Source organism: Macrobrachium nipponense, chromosome 7 (genome assembly GCF_015104395.2).
Source record: "Macrobrachium nipponense isolate FS-2020 chromosome 7, ASM1510439v2, whole genome shotgun sequence".
In the NCBI taxonomy this organism is placed as follows: domain Eukaryota; kingdom Metazoa; phylum Arthropoda; class Malacostraca; order Decapoda; family Palaemonidae; genus Macrobrachium; species Macrobrachium nipponense.
Genome location: NC_061109.1, coordinates 75,964,232 through 75,982,144, shown reverse-complemented (window position 1 = coordinate 75,982,144; position 17,913 = coordinate 75,964,232). Strand labels below are relative to the sequence as shown.

Here is a 17,913-nt window from a genome sequence, read left to right as displayed (position 1 = left end):
AAGACACATGCAGTTTTGCAACCACGGGGACAATTCCAAATCTTGTTAGCCATTCTTGACTACTATGGGTTTCAGAGCCGATGGAATAAGGTGAATGGGTTTCTGTCTGGTGGATGGGCGGGGCAACATTTCGTAAAACGATGTTTACCTTGCTTACGTAATGAATGTTTTTCGACTCTTGGCTGGCAATCATTGGCCATGGCGTCGGCTAGATCATTTTTACTCTATAAAAATTAAAACTATCGGGTTTAGGTTATTGATAATGCTGACAAAATTTGTGTGTAGTTGTAAAATATGCATATGTCAACTTTCAGCTACATCCGATGCTTTGATAAGGAGCAAAATCCAAAAAACCGTGTTACAGAGGCCCTGAATTTCATAGTAGGTCTTTCAATCCACTCGTACATTTGTAGCACCATTTGTCCAAATTCTAAGCCTCTAAAACTATGCTAGGTCTAATCCCTCTGTACGAATAATTAATTTCCTACTTCTTAGGTCTCTCGGCGTTGTGAACAGTTGTTCCCGTCACATCCACTATAAAGCTGCTGCCTTGAAGTTCAATTTTCTACAGCATCATAATGTGGCCGATACTCCTGATGGGTATGGAAATGCCTATCAGTTTTTTTTTTCTCTCATGATCACTCTTAAAGAAGCATATGACATATGTATCGTGTATCAGAAAATAGCGAAGACTTAAACCAATATAGTTCGGATCTAGATTTTAATAAAATGGATGAATGTGTCCATACTTAAGCGCAGAGATTGACCTCGGTAATGTACACTGGTCTGTGGCACGAATCCTCCAAGCTTTCATGTATGAGGTGGAAAGAGTTTGCCCAACTTTGACTTATTCAGCCAAATGTTGGTTTTCTCATGAATTAGAACTATTTTGATTTCTCTCTCTAATGATTAGTTGTAAAAGAATAAATGCAATAATCAGTTTTGTTGGAAACTTGATAAGGTTGTGTTATGAGTTACTCTCGTGTAGCCTACAGTTCGTTAGAGTCAGATATGGCTCTACGTTTTTTGTAACAGTTGACATTGAATGAACAAGTTATGGCATAATTTCTTCCTCGTCTCTTCAGGAAAGGGTCTGCTGAAGCCCACAAGCGTAAATGGGACAAGAAATTGATTAGACTCAGCCTCACCTTCGAACTCCACAGGAAAACTGCTATTTAAGAAGAGCATCAACTAGAGACGACTACATCTATTTTTCATCAAAGTGTATAAAGGGCCTGAATGAAGAAGAGAAAATGGCTCCTTTATCGTAAATGCTAGCAATTCATCTTTTCACTTGAAGTGAATTTTACAATAGTTGACTATTGAAACTATGATAGTGTCAAGTTCATGATCATGAGAAAAGTGTTAGTTGATCAGGGTCATTATGGTGCCTATTTGCCCGAAACTGAATAGAGGTCAGCTCTGCTTCTTGTGATTTCTAAATCGGAGCCGAAGGAATCATTGTTTTAAGAGGTATTAGTTCACTGTAATTCAAGATATGTCTTTTCTGATCTAAATCTGGTACTGGTTCACTATTTTCGTTATCTCATTGTATCCGGGTACATATGTAGTTCAGTTTTTTTTTATTAACATTAGATAGCTGACATACATCAGGATACATTTTTTTAACGCAAAGATTGATAAGTTATGGTCGGTCATAAGAAAGCTCCGATTGTTTCACGATACATTGCCTGTAATTCTCATTTATTTAATATCTATCAGATGATACTTCAGGCAACATGATATTTAACTTTAATTTCTTAACGTAATATCAGCGACAGGTAGTCGTGGCTACATTTTACATATCGAGAAGTCATGGAAGTTTAAAGTTCTTTTTTTTTTATGAACTTGAGGTTTTGATTTGCAGGATGTAGTTGTTCATTGTTCAGAGCACACTAACCTGGGTATGGGTATGAGGGTCACGTGAGATTACTACATTAGTAGGTTGTGCTTTTGTTTTCAGTAATTTTCTCGAATTTGGAAAACTCCATAGCAAAATATGTGCATTACTTAAAAAAATAGGTTTTGCAGATTTTATGGAATATCTTCTTGTTGGTCAGTATACTCATGAATAGTGTTGTGAAATCAAACCTGTGAGGTATTAACCTCTACGGAATAGGTAACATTTTCGACTGAAGGTAAAAATTTATGTCATTTTACTCTTAAACTAGCTTCTTAGGAGATACTTGTGGTTAAGTTAAGCTTATACTCCGTGTAGCCTTCATCCATAGTTTGTTCCATTTGTTGATTTATATCAGAGTTCCTTTGGAATTAAATTGATAATAATTTTGAGGTCTTCTGTTACTGCCGTGTAACGTATTCATTGGTAATTTTATTTAATCATTTAAGTTACTGCTAGGCTTTGCTTAATACACGTAAGATATCACAGCCTGAAGCATTTAAACTTTTCCGCTGTTTACTTAGGAGATATTTCAGATTTTAGTGAATTAGCTTTATCTCATACTTTATGGCATAAAGAACTGTTCCTTCGTTCAAGTAATCAAACAAAACTTTCTGAATTTATGAATTTTGTATAAGGCTTACCATGAAAATAATGCTTCTTGCTTAGCATTAAACATAACTTAGAAGTTAATTCTGTAACTAATGGGGAGTACCTTATGAAGAGCATTATTTTCTTGATATTTCTACATTTCAAGACACTGGTGGCATGTGGTTCCAAATTGAGAGTGTTATGCTCTGTGTTATACTTTGAGGGGAGTTTTGTATTGTCAAGTATATTGGAGATAAAAGATGTGATAAGTAATCTCAGATTCAAAGCATCACTTTAAAAGGAAATTAATCTTTTTAGTTGAGGCTTCATTGACGTGTAAATTTTTGGAGAAATTCAAGTTTGTTTTTTTCACTTAAGTAATGGTTTATGAAGATTTTAGAATTTCAAGTGAAACCGTGTTTTGACACGTGTAGATTTTTAGGTTGAGTAATTTATCTTTTTTTTGTGTTAATGTTTCATACAGTTCTCATTGAAGTTCAGTAATTTGATCAGATTAAGGTTGTTAAATTTTGTTGTTAAAAATTGGATTTGTATAATGGGAAAATAATTGTAATAATCAAATTCTGCTTTTATTTTTGTACAAGGACTTCTGTATTTCAGCTTGGTACCTAGTTCTCACCAAGTATTATCCTTTATTTAGCGAAACAACCTTATAAGTTCCCTATTTATTTCTTGGCACACCAAAAAATTAAGATAATTTTATTAATATCCGTTGTCTACTTATTTGTGGTACGCCAGGTGTATACATTGTAGTCTAGGTTAGATAAACTTTGAATATGGAGAGACAATGCTATAAATTTTGTTGTCTCGATGGCCCACGTTCGCAGAAATCTGGAGTGTCAAAATTTTATGCAAAGTTTTTAGTTTCAGAAACAGGGTAAATTTGTAAAATCTGATCTAAGATAGTGTTATTCTTGCTACTTCCACTCAACCTTCCTTTCTGACCAGGATTCCCTTTATGTGAACTTTAAATCACACACTACACACTGAAGGGCCTCCTGTTGAAGTTGTTACACAGAAACACTTTTAAATTTACAACACAACTTGGAAACTTCAGAATCGCTTATCAGAAGAAACTCTCCATGTTCTATACTATAATGAAGTCTACGTGCTTTTACTTTAAAGAAATTCTCTCTCTCTCTCTCTCTCTCTCTCTCTCTCTCTCTCTCTCTCTCTCATAGTTTTACTGAAGCTCTCCTACACATTTTGTGCCTTGCCCAAGATTTTATAGTTTTCTGGAGAATCACTATAGTTTAAACTACACACTAAGTAGTATTTATTATTACACTTACACTCCTACTCTAAACACACATTCAAACTACACACCAATGAAGGTTTGGTATCGCTTTCGAACACAGGGATTAAGTACCTCATTCTTAGCATTTTCACACTTATACTCTTATTCAAAGCACACAGTTTAAACTACACACTAAGTAGTATTTGCTATTACTCCCAGACACAATTTAAAGTCTTACCCTACACACACACTTAAACTACATAACACTTAAACTACACATACACTTAAACTACACATTGAAATTACACGCCAAGTAGTTTTTGCCGCCACTTCCAGAAACAAAGATTAGGTATCTCATTCATATCATTTTCACACAAATTCCTATTCCAGGCACACTCTTAAAACACTTATAAGTGTTCAATTGTAACTTAGTACTAATAGATTTTTGAGTGTATTGGATTGTTAGGTATAAAGCTCAGTTTTTTTGTCATACTTTGAAGTAGTTCATGTTTTGTTGTGTTATTGTCTTTGAGAAGGGAAGCTTTTTCGGCACTGCATACAAAGTGAGAACTGGGGCAGCTTCTGTCAAGAAATAAACATTTATGTGTAAACTTGAACAGTTCAAAGAAATCTAAGAATTGCTGCTCATTAATAAGGAACGTAAGCTGAAGTACAGAAGTCCTGTCAATATAAATATATGTATGTACTGCATCGATGTGAAACTGGAAATATTAGATTTAAATGTTAAAATAAAAAAGACCCCTCCCTTGGAGTCAGCATTGCAGTGCTCCGTAGGGGGGAATGCCCCCAGCAGGAGGTATACAGCCAGTCGGTTACCAACTTTGAAGGTGATCCCAAGGGCTCAAGTTTTCTAAGCTGACAGCAGAGATAGGAAGCCTTACAAATACTTCCCTTGTTGTTTCTCAGATGTGTTCCCGTTTTCTATGCTACAAACGAAAATGTTAAAACATTTCAATATCAAAAGAGAACTTTTATGTACTACTGGGAGTCCAGTTTGTTAAGATTATTACTAAGATCGGCCTTGGCCTATTTACTATTATTGTGCTAAAGCAAATGCTTACTTAGGTGGATTGTCTAATGAAACATGGCGAAAAAACCGTAGACGTGTACCCTCAGAATTTCGTACAAGAGCCTAATGGCCAAAAAATTCAAAGAACAGCTTCTCTTTGGAAAACCAAGTAAAATATCTATGGGGTGTAAACATGCACTCTAACATTCTGCTTTCCGTTTTCATTGAGGTCTCGAAACAAACTTTCTCTCAAATCTTCTTAACAGAAAATAGTTTTTTTTCTTTATCAATCCTCATAGGAAACCGAGTGGAAACAATAAGCAGAAAACGCTTGGTACTTGAAATATATATCGAACGTCAAAGCCATCTGCCATTGAACCATGAGATTAATAATGCCAGAATTTTGTATCAAACGATGTGTAATGGACAATGACTTGCAAGATAATCTATGTTTTTAGACATTTTGACATTATTGTCCTTTTTTAAACCCACGTCTTGTTACAGAATCAGTCATATTTAGTCGTGCAGAAAAAGAGAAATTAAGCAAAAATTTGCCCACGTCTTGTTACAGAATCAGTCATATTTAGTCGTGCAGAAAAAGAGAAATTAAGCAAAAATTTGCAAAAGCGCTCAATTCGTGACTTCAGATGTTTCGATTATTTTCAAAGATTCCTGGCGAAGTTCTTATAAATTTTGTGAATAATTTTTAACTTGTAAAGCATCATTTACCAAGATTAGAAAATGGATTTTTTTGGGCAGATATAATTTTTACGGATGTTGGATTTGATGCCTGTACAGCATGCAAGTTTCTTGAAGTGCTTCAAAAGATTATTTTTAAGTGTAATTTATTTCCCGCCAGATGTTTTCAGAGATATTAAGTTTCAAGACCTAAAATTTAAAGTTTTCTTTAAGAATGTAAAGTAAATCGTATTAGAACACTCGGAAAGGTAACAGTTATCCTCTTGTTCACGTATATGACGACACTTTTAATCATATTTCGGACGCATGCCCTCGTTCCAAAAGGTGGTACCAGCTTGGGGTTCAAACACCTTCTCGTCTTAGGCCTGACAGTTTATTCGTGTACCTGAAATTGAGGAAGGACAAATATCACGATGGCCATTTTTAGAAACCTGTGTGAGAACCCTTATAAATGGAAATTCGCACCGTCAGTTAATTAGATAAAACGGAGTGTTTGTTAATTACGAGGAATTTTGATGGAAATCTATTCTTTAGAATAAGGAAACAAGTTGACAAGTGTAATGTGTACTGATGTGGTCTTTCATATACTGGAAACGTTATATTATACCAGATACCTCACAAAAAGGGATTTTGAGGCTATGAGATTATATCCAGTATTCGCTGAGGACTGGCCATGTTTTTAGGTTGCCTTTCCTTAGAAGGCTTCATTGATGTGGAAGTGTTCAACTTAAAAAGTTTGGTAAGGTCAAGATGAATTAGGTGCTTTGGAGAAGGTGCTTGCCACATATACAGAAGTTTTAGAAACATTTATTGTAATTTTTTGAAATATGTTTACTTCATTTTACGATGGTTCATTGACTTAATGTTTACTGTTTGCTTTTACAATTGGAGGTACATGTCCCTGATGTGGGGCGCCTTAAGTAATGATGGTACTGTTTTGGGAGAATGTGATATTGAATCTTATTTAATTGCTTTGTGGATATTTAGATGTAATAAGTGTTGTAACCTTTTCATAGCTCCAGAATTTTCTTGACAGTATTTACTGTGTTGTGGTACCTTTAGAAGTCATCAGGCAGTCAACTTCTTTTACATTTAGTATACCTGATCTTGGGTAACTTGATTTTAGACACTGTTCATATGATGATGGTTAGAAATTTAACAACTTTGCCTTTAACCTTCCTAGACGTCGGTGGGTTAATATGGAGACTCGTAAGGTTTGATCCTCTTGAGTTTTATTATGAAGGTCAAAGGTGACAATACATATATGCAATATAAGATTGAATGTGAATGTTGTTTTCATGATGGTGGCTTGTGTTTTGGTAAAGTCCTCGCTCGAGATACTTCAAAATTCGAGATGTTATTTACGCTTGCATAGTATTATAAAAGAGAAACTAAAGGCTGAGGTTTGATGCAGATAGGGTATTGTTAACAAGTTTGGTTTTTCGTAAGCATTAATAAGAGGTTACGATTAATGCGATTTTAGGTCATGATAGTGAACTTTGGTTCACATGAACCCTTGTGATTGTTAAGATCCTCATGATGGAACTTTAAGTTTGATCAGTATTGCCTTTTTATAATAGATTCCTGAAGTGTTTTAAGACATTTGAATATGAAATACGGACAGGATTAGTGTGTGATTGCAGTGCTGGGCATTTAGGAAGTAGTTGTTTGTGATTATCTGGTATTCAGATGTTACTTGCTGACAGTGGATTTGACAGGAGGATGTCAGCTGTTGACAGAGGATTTGGTACTCGGCGATTTGTTGAAGACAGTGGGTAAGGTATTTAGCAATTCGTTGATGAGATTGAAATTTGGTGTTCAGAATTCATTAACTGGCATTTGATTATAATATTCATAGATTAGTTCATAGTGGATTTCAAATTCGTGACAGTGGAGCATCGAATTCATTGCAAGTTTTAGTCCTTAACAGCAAAGTTTGTGATATATAGTCAGAGATTCAATTAGTGTTTGTTGCTGTAGTGTAAATGGGGCTCCAAGCATTGCTTGTGATAATTTGGGACTGCCTTCATAGTGCAAGATGACAAAATTCACGATTCACCATCATTAGGATTATCTGACTATTGGATGCAATGTTTAAAGGATCGGATAATTTTGCAGGTGTTTGAAAGAAGTACAGGATTAGTGATTAATGTTAATTTAAGGTCAAGTGGTATTCAGGAAATCTGTTCTTGTTAGGTTCATGATAGTTTTGGGTTTAGAAGGTCTTTTAGTTTGATAGTTTTTGGTTTAGAAAGTCTGTTAGTTTAGAGAGTATAAATTCTGTAACTTTATGATAGTCATGGGTTTAGAAAGTTTGTTATTTATGATGGATTTTGGTTTAGAAAGTCTATTAGTTTATGAGAGTTTTGGTTTTAGAAAGCCTGTTACTTTATGATAGTTTTTGGTTTAGAAAATCTTTTACTTTGATAGTTTTGGTTTAGAAAGTCTATTACTTTTTTATAGTTTTGGGCTTATAAAGACTGTTACTTTATGATAGTTTTAGGATTATAAAGTCTGTTACTTTATGATAGTTTTGGGTTTAGAATGTCTGTTGTCTTATGATAGTTTTTGGTTTAAAAAATCTTTTACTTTGATAGTTTTGGGTTTAGAAAGTCTGTTACTTAATGATAGTTTTGGGTAGAGTTTTCTGGTTTTTTACTTTATTTGATGCGTTTTGGGTTTAGAAAGTCTGTTACCTTTATGTAGTTTTTGGGGTTTAGAAAGTTCTATACTTTAGGGAAAATTTTAATTTTAGTTTAAAGTCCTGTTACTTTATGATAGTTTTTGGTAGAAAGTCTGGGTTAACTTTAATTTGATGTTTTGCTTTTAGAAATTTAAAAACTGCTTTGGTTTAATTTTGGGAGAAGTTTTGGGTTTATTTAAAGTATTATTCTTATTTAATGTAGTTTTGTATAGAAAATGTTACTTTATTGATAATTTTTTGGGTTTAGAGGGTTTAGAAAGTCTGTTACTTTATGATTTTTAAATGGTTTTGGGTTTAGAAAGTTTTGGGTTTTAGTAGATAGTTTTTGGGTTTAGAAAGTTTGTACTTTTGATAGTTTTGGGTTTATAAAGTCTTTCTTACTTGTTTATGATAGGTTTGGAGTTTATTTTACAGTTTTTGGGGGGGGGGGTTTAACTTTATGAATAGGGTTTGTTTTTGGGTATTAGAAAGTCTGTTTACTTTATGATTTAAAGTGGTTTATTTAGTGTTATTACTTTTTTGAGTTTTGGGTTTAGAAAGTCTTTTACTTTAATGATTAGTTTTGGGTGGAAAGTCTGTTACTTTATATAGTGTTGGTTTAGCAAAGTCTGTTACTTTAATATGAGTTTTGTTTTTAGAGTTTTGTTTAAACTTTATTGATTTAGTTTGGGTAATTTTAGAAAATGTCCTGTACTTTTTTATGATAGTTTTTGGGTTTAGAAAGGTTCTTTTTTGTTTAAAACAATTTAATGGATAGTTTTTTGGGTTTTAGAAAGTCTGTTTACTTTATGATTTTTTAGTTTTGGGTTTAGATTTGTCTTGTGATTTATTTTTAAGAGTTTTTGTTTAGAGTATAAACGTTATTTGGATGTTTTGGGTTTTAAGAAAGTCCTATTACTTATGATAGTTTTGGGTTTAGAAATTCTGTTACTTTTGATTTGAAGTTTTGTTTACTTTAGTTTTCTGTTTTACTTGAACAGTTTTTGGGTTTAGAAAGTCTATTACTTTAAATGATTTAGTTTGTTTTGGGTAAGAAGTTCTTTTGGGTTTTACTTTAATTTAATAGTTTTGGTTTAGAAAGCCTTTACTTTATGATAGTTTTAGGTTTAGAAAGTCCGTTACTTTATGCTAGTTTTTGTTAAAGAAGTTCTTTATTAATTATTTGATGAGTTTATTTTTGGGTTTAAAAAAAGTTTTCCCCCCCCCCCCCCTGTTACTTTATGATAATTTTGGGTTTTAGAAAGTCTTGTACTTTATGATAGTTTTAGAAAAAGTCTTACTTTTAATGATAGTTTTTGGGTATAGAAAGTCTTTTGTTACTTTATTATTTTTTAGGGGTTTTGGGAAAGTCTGTTACTTTGATTATTTTTGGGTTAGAAATCTGTTACTTTATGATAGTTTTTGGGTTTTATAAAGTCTGTTGCTTTATGATAGTTTTGGGTTTAGAAAGTCTGTTACTTTATGATAGTTTTGGTTTAGAAAGTCTGTTACTTTATGATAGTTTTGGGTTTAGAAAGTCGGTTACTTTATGATAGTTTTGGGTTTAGAAAGTCTGTTACTTTATGATATTTTTGGGTTTAGAAAGTCTGTTACTTTATGATAGTTTTGGGTTTAGAAAGTCTATTACTTTATGATAGTTTTGGGTTCAGAAAGTCTGTTACTTTATGATAGTTTTGGGTTTAGAAAGTCCGTTACTTTATGATAGTTTTGGGTTTAGAAAGTCTGTTAGTTTAATAATAGTTTTGGGTTTAGAAAGTCTATTACTTTATGATAGTTTTGTGTTTAGAAAGTCTATTACTTTATGATAATTTTGGGTTTTGAGTGTCTATTACTTTATGATAGTTTTGGGTTTAGAAAGTTTGTTAGTTTATGATAGTTTTGGGTTTAGAAAGTCTGTTACTTTGATAGTTTTGGGTTTATAAAGTCTGTTACTTTATGATAGTTTTAAGTTTATAAAGTCTGTTACTTTATGATAGTTGTGGGTTTAGAAAGTCTGTTACTTTATAATAGTTTTGGGTTTAGAAAGTCTGTTACTTTACGATAGCTTTGGGTTTAGAAAGTCTGTTACTTTATGATAGTTTTGGTTTTAGAAAGTCTGTTACTTTATGATAGTTTTGGGTTTATAAAGTCTGTCACTTTATGATAGTTTTGGGTTCATAAAGTCCGTTACTTTATGATAGTTTTGGGTTTAGAAAGTCTGTTACTTTATGATAGTTTTGGGTTTAGAAAGTGTGTTACTTTATGATAGTTTTAGGTTTAGAAAGTCTGTTACGTTATTATAGTTTTGGGTTTAGAAAGTCTGTTACTTTATGATAGTTTTGGGTTTAGAAAGTCTATTACTTTATGATAGTTTTGGGTTTAGAAAGTCTATTACTTTATGATAGTCTTGGGTTTAGAAAGTCTGTTACTTTATGATAGTTTTGGGTTTAGAAAGTTTGTTGATTTATGATAGTTTTGGGTTTAGAAAGTCCGTTACTTTATTATAGTTTTCGGTTTAGAAAGTGTGTTACGTTATGATAGTTTTCGGTTTAGAAAGTCTGTTACTTTATGATAGTTTTGGGTTTAGAAAGTCTGTTACTTTATGATATTTTTGGGTTTAAAAAGTCTGTTACTTTATGATACTTTTGGGTTTAGAAAGTCTGTTACTTTATGATAGTTTTGGGTTTAGAAAGTCTATTACTTTATGATAGTTTTGGGTTTAGAAAGTCTGTTACTTTATGATAGTTTTGGGTTTAGAAAGTCTGTTACTTTATGATAGTTTGGGTTTAGAAAGTCTGTTACCATATGATACTTTTGGGTTTAGAAAGTCTGTTACTTTATGATAGTTTTGGGTTTAGAAAGTCTGTTACTTTATGATATTTTTGGGTTTAGAAAGTCTGTTACTTTATGATAGTTTTAGGTTTAGAAAGTCTGTTACTTTATGATAGTTTTGGGATTAGAAAGTCTGTTACTTTATGATAGTTTTGGGTTTAGGAATTCTTTTACTTTGATAGTTTTGGGTTTAGAAAGTCTGTTACTTTATGATAGTTTTGGGGGTATAAAGTCTGTTGCTTTATGATAGTTTTGGGTTTAGAAAGTGTGTTACTTTATGATAGTTTTGGGTTTAGAAAGTCTGTTACTTTATGATAGTTTTGGGTTTAGAAAGTCTGTTACTTTATGACAGCTTTGGGTTTAGAAAGTCTGTTACTTTATGATAGTTTTGGGTTCGAAAAGTCTGTTACTTTATGATTGTTTTGGGTTTAGAAAGTCTGTTACTTTATGATAGTTTTTGGTTTGTAAAGTATGGTACTTTATGATAGTTTTGGGTTTATAAAGTCTGTTACTTTATGATAGTTTTGGGTATAGAAAGTCTGTTACTTTATGATAGTTTTGGGATTAGAAAGTCTGTTACTTTATGATAGTTTTGGGTTTAGAAAGTTTGTTGATTTATGATATTTTTGGGTTTATAAAGTCTGTTACTTTGATAGTTTTGGGTTTAAAAAGTCTGTTACTTTATGATAGTTTTGGGTTTAGAAAGTCTGTTACTTTATGATAGTTTTGGTTTATAAAGTCTGTTACTTTATGATAGTTTTGGGTTTATAAAGTCTGCTACTTTATGATAGTTTTGGGCTTATAAAGTTTGTTACTTTATGATAGTTTTGGGTTTATAGAGTCTGTTACTTTATGATTTGATACTTTAGCATCTCTTGGTCTGAAGCTTTGGTAGGTTACTTTTGGTATTTTTATTTTGCTTTCATAATTTTTCTGTGACACTTTTGCCTTAAGGAAGTTTTTGTGTTCTACTTTTAGTTTCTGAAAGTCTGTTAATTGGTGAAATTTAGTTTTAAGAAAGTTTGGATCTTTAGGATACTTTGGTTTAGAAAGTCTGTTTCTATACATTTGTGTTCCGAGGTCTCTAGGTTTGTAATGCTTTTGGGGTTAGATTGTTCAAGCCAGATTTTACACTAGTTTGTGATATATATTATCCCTAAAGTAATTCTGATAGATTGTAACATTTTTATGCCCAATATCTGTCTGCCCGCCCTGTAGGGGGTTAGTGCACTTCAAGCGGCGCACTGTAGGCATTACTTATGGTTCTTTGCAGCGTGCCATCGGCCCCTAGCTGCAACCCCTTTTGTTCCTTATACTGTACATCCTTGCATCTTCTTTCTTTCATCTTGCTTTCTACCCTCTCCTAATAATTGATTCATAGTGCAACAGTGCAACTGCTAGGTTTTCCTGCTGTTACACCTTTCAAATCTTTTACTGTCAATTTCCGTTTCAGCTTTGAATGACCTCATAGGTCCCACTGCATTGCCTTTGGCCTTGATTCTATATTCAGTTCTATTCAATGTCTGTCTGTGGCTCTTACTTTACTTTAGGAAGTCTGTGAACTTTAACAGTTTTGACTTCACGAAGTCTGTTAGCTTTGATACTTTGGCTTGCGAGAATTCTAATTTTGCTTTTACTGAGAAATCTGCTAGTTTGCAAATTTCACGGGGACTATCTTAGTTAATAATCTTGCTGGAAACTGATTTTTCCTGTCTTTTTGGCTTTATAATTCATGGTATTTGAGTTTTTAGAGGTAGAAAGTCTGCTTTCTTAGATGTTCTAATAAAAAAGTCTCTGTTTGCATTTTTTTCAGGTTAGAATGTTAATTTGTGATTCATTTGACAAAAAAGTCTGGCAGAAATATTTTTGGCTGTAAAGTCAGTTCCTTTGTGTAATTACTAAGAAATTCTGTTAACTTGTGATTTTACATGCCAAGAATTTTTCTGGTTTGGGAGAGTTTTTGCTTAGAATGTCTGTTAGGCTGGTAGTTAATCTTAGGATATATGTGTTCTTGCCTTAAAATGATCCATATCTCGTGAGTTTTATGCTGAGTTTTGCCTAATAAATGTGCCAGTCCGAAAGAGTGTTTTTACCTGAAAAGTGCAGGTTTTTTTTCATACTAACTGTTTTGTTTGGGAGATATTTTTCCCAGAAAGTATGTTAGCTGGTAATGTTTTTTCCCTCGTTGTCCATGTTCCTATATTAGAGTTTTGTTTAGTCTGGAAATTATTAGTCTGTGAATTAACCTCATAATTTATATAATTTCCATTTTCATTCATTGTCATCAGTGCTGAATGACCTTGTGGGTCCCAGTAGTTGGCTTTTATGCTTAAATTCCCATATTCCCATAGAAAGTCTGTTGGTTTTACAAGTTTTTCATCCACAAAAAAAATTTAATTAAAATGCCTCTACTTCTTTTGGTTATTTTTTCCCAAGGAAGTTTTTGTTTGTTGGCCTAAAGTTTATTAGTTTGGGAAAATCTTATGTGACAAAAATTTTAGCTTTGAGTTTTCAGTGGAAAGTGTTGTTCGTCGGTTTTTAGTCAAGAAATGTTTTTTCTTATCTAGAGTATGATTTATTTTGGACGGGGTCGAGCAAGTTCGACTGGGATCTTTGCCTACAAAGTGCGTCAGTTTTTAGCTCAGAAAGTATCAGTTTTGGATAGTTTTTTGGCCAGAATTTGAGGGACTTTTTTTTGCTCAGCAACTGTCATTTTCGGAGTAGATTTTGCCTAATAGTACTCGCAAGAATAGTTTCATTACCCTCACGGATATTTTTTATATAATGATAGTGATGTTTCAGTACCGTGTGGGATGGATATTTTTTTTATATATATATCAAGGTGACTGCATCATCAAGGAACTAATCTGGGAAATGCTCAATTAGTGATTGGGACAGGAATGAGCATCGATAATTCTATCTGAAGTAAAGGGCAAAAATCGGTAAAACTGACTTGACAATCTCGTTCAGACGCATAAAAGAATCTTGCATAATTGCATTAGCTTTTGTAAAGGTCCTCCACAGGTTTACAATTGTTATCGAAGAAATACTGTAAGCGAAAAAACCAAGATTCAGAGCAAACAGTTATTGAGACTTGGTTTGTCAGTAGTTTGGTATTAGCATTTTCGAGGGAAGTCTTGAGGGATAATGTCTAGATTAGCAGTAAATTTTCCATGAAAAATTTCAAAAAATAGTACTTGTTCAAAAAGGCAATGACCACTATTCTGTGGCCTTGTATCGGCGAATCAGTACAAAGTTGCAGTTCGTGGTGTCTTTAGCCCTGTTCTCGAGAGAGAGTGAACAAAATTTTGAATTTCTGGCCAGTTCTAGGGAGCAGCATGAAATTGTTTTTCAGTTCAATATAAAACAATTTTTAGACGTAGCCTTGTCCTGTTAAGTACAAACAGGTATTTTCATTGTTTTGTATATGGTGATCAATTTGAAACTAATTAGCATTGCAGCCTAGTTCAGGTGATATGTGAAAAAAGCTTCCTATCAAAAGCCTGTAAAAAATCTCGAAGCTGAAAATTTTGGAAAGACAGCCAAACTGTAAGGTATCGCACAGAATCTAAATTGGCATAGTGTTCCACGTGTAAAGTGAAGGTTGACGCTAGTCCGACCTGCTGTCCTGCTGGGGGAGGAAGAACTGGGCAGGAGGATATTAGCTTTGCACGTCTCTTACCATTTACCTGACTCAATCACTTACTTTGAATGGTGTCGGGCAACAAGACGAAGTGGATTTTTTGGCAGGGAGGGGGGGGGGGGTGTGCCTCAAGGCGCACTTGTTTCACGACGGCATTTGGGTCACTTGTCTGCTTTTGGAGCGTCTGTATGTGTCTTGATGTCATTAACTGCTGTTGTTGTAACAGACTCGAGGATGACTTGCAATTTTAAGTAAAATTAATTGTGCGCTTTTTTATTTTTATTTTTCAAATTCCTGTTTCCTTTTCTTAAGAAAGACATCTGAGAATATAAAGGAATATTACATGCTTTGCAAATATGTCTCATAGATGAAAATATGATGTAAACGGAAAATAACACTAAAGTACGCGACTTGGAAAAGTTAATTAATCAAATTTAAGGGAACAGATTTAGCTCTAAATAGCTGAAACTTTCGGTGGATGCAATGTTTTTAATCTAATTAATTAAAATAATTTAAATTACAGCGAAATAATTTCAAATATAGCGTAAGCAACTATATAGTTTAAAACAAGATCTAATGATAAATGAACTGTGTAAATAACCAATTTCAGTTTTCGAAAGTTTATCCAGATAAGGCTACTTTGAAAAATAATCAAGGAATTTGAGGTCATCAATTGAGTACCTTTCTACATCAGATGGGGTGTCACTGGAACTTAACTTCTGACATATTTTAGTAGTTTGCCGCAGATTCGACACCAAAATGGCAATATTTGTGGTAAAATGAAAGTCTCAATGTTTGTAACACCGCTATGAGCACGACAGAGCTCCTGTTTAGCCTGCGGTATTAGCATTTTGATATCAAATCTGACCTCAAAATGCCGAAAGATGCCAGCTTAACAGACTCTGTGATAGATCTTTAAAATGCACTGAGTTATTTCAGTCAACCCTATATTGAAAAGATCGAAGTCATTTTTCTATATAAAGAATCATATCAATTAATTATAAGCAAATTATCCTCTATACCTCTCAAAGTCAAGATTCTTTCAGGTGCAAAGTCATTGACAGATGGCTCTGACGTTCGAGATAAAGCTAGCTAAGTAAATGTCTTTTGCTTATTGTTCCCACTCACATTTTCTGTTAGAAGACGCGAGAGAAACTTTCGGTTTCGAGACCTCAGTGAAAAGGGAAAGCAGAATGTTAGTGTAAATTACACCCCATAGATATTTTACTCAGTAGTTATAGGGGACATGGACTTAGAATGTTTTGGCCAGTATGCCTCTACACGAAATACAGGCGGTACAAGTCTACGGAATTGAACGCCATGTTTCCGTAGACAATACACCTACGTATGCATTTGCTTTTGCACAGTAACATCAATAATAGTAAATAGGCCAAGGGTGATCTTAGTAGTGATCTTAACGAACTGGAGTTCCAGTACAAAAAAGTTCTCTCTTGATATTGAAATGGTTTAACATTCTCGTTTGTGGCAAAGAAAACTGGAACACGTCTGATAAACCACAAGGAAAGTATTTGTAAGGCTTCCCATCTCTGGAGTCAGCTGTCAGCTTAGAAAACTTGAGCCCTTGGGATGACCTTCAAAGTTGGTAACCGACTGGCTGTATACCTCCTGCTGGGGGCATTCCCCCCTACGGGGCACTGCAGTGCTGGCTCCAAGGAAAAATATTTTTTTTTCCATTTTGATTTCCATGAGTAACATTTCCCTACCTTTCATATATTTTTGGATTTAAATAAAACTGTCCAGTTCAATCATAGGTTTAATTTCCTTCCTTTATTTATACAAGGAAACTGAGTCATCACCTATGACGTCACAAACTGACTAGGCTATTCACAAACATTTGACGTCACTCATCACCTATGAAATCATAAACTATGAACACTTACGTCACAGACAGGTGACGTCGCTCATCACCTATGACGTCTTCTGATGGACCATTTCCTATCGATATATTAGTTAAATGTGCTATTTTTAAGCCATTTTTTCTATATACGCACGTATAATTCGTGTGATCTTAAAGACTAATTTTTCAAATCTCTCTGAATAGTTTTCCGGGCTTTAAGCTTATGTGCTCAGACAGATTATATGCAATTGTTTAGTATTGGCCCTCATTTAAAAGTACTCGCCTTTCCTAAAAGCTCTTTTATTAGCTTACTAGCGATGTTAAATTTCTGTAACATCAACTCACCACTTCACTCACTTTTACGTACCATTTCTAAAAATCATTTGTGACTTTCATATGACTTATGTCTTTGAAACTGGTAACACATGCGAGAGAGAGAGAGAGAATTCAACAAACTGCAATGAATTATTACGAGAAAATTTGGCTAGATCAGAGAGAGAGAGAGAGAGAGAGAGAGAGAGAGAGAGAGAGAGAGAGAGAGAGAGAGAGAGAATTTAACAAAGCAATGAAGCATCAAGAGAAATATTGTCTTGGCTAGACTAGGGAGACAGAGAGAATTTATCAAATTATAGTGTAATATAATGAGAAATATTGTTAGAGAGAGAAAGAGATTTATCAGACTAATGAAACATTACATGGAATATTGGCTGCATTACACACACACACACAGTGAAATTTAACAAACTGCAATAAAATATTACAAGAAAAACTGGCTAGATAACGGAGAGAGAGAAATTTGACCACACTACAATAAAACATTACAAAATAAAATGTTAACATTAAACATTAGCGAAAAAAAAGAGGAAGAGAGATTTCCACATTACAATTAAATATTTCAAGTGGTGAAGAGAGAGTGGGTGAGTTTCCACATTTCAATTGAAGGTTTCAAATGGCGTGGTGAGAGAGAGAGAGAGAGAGAGAGAGAGAGAGAGAGAGAGAGAGAGAGAGAGAGAGAGAGAGAGAGTTTCAAAAAGTGCAATGAAATATTGCGAGAAAATTCCCTAGATAGAGAGAGAGAGAGAGAGACAGAAATTTTACAATATACAAAGTAATATTACGCGAAAATATTGGTTAGATTAGGAGAGAGAGTTTAACATACTTTATGAAATATTTTGAAAAAAATATCTGCTAGGAGAGAGAGAGAGAGAGAGAAGAGATGAGAGTAGAGAGAGAGAGAGGAGAGAGAGAGAGAGAGGAGAGAGAGTGAATTTTCCACAAAAACGGATTTGAAATATTTCAAATGGTTGTGGAGAGAGAGAGGAGAGAGAGAGAGGAAAGAGAGAGAGAGGATTGGAGTAGAGGGAGAGAGAGAGAGAGAGAGGTGAGGGTGGGTGGATTTATCACACTACAACGAAATGT

General features: G+C 33.7%; 1 long non-coding RNA gene across 1 annotated transcript in view; it reads left to right on the top strand.

The window, feature by feature from the left end:
• The window catches only part of LOC135217723 (uncharacterized), a 17,127-nt gene extending 12,477 nt beyond the window's left edge, over positions 1-4,650 (top strand). The window contains exons 3-4 of the long non-coding RNA XR_010315174.1: positions 496-600; positions 1,086-4,650. This is a non-coding gene — a long non-coding RNA (uncharacterized LOC135217723). The remainder of the gene's footprint in view (positions 1-495; positions 601-1,085) is intronic.
• The last annotated feature ends 13,263 nt before the right edge of the window (positions 4,651-17,913 follow it).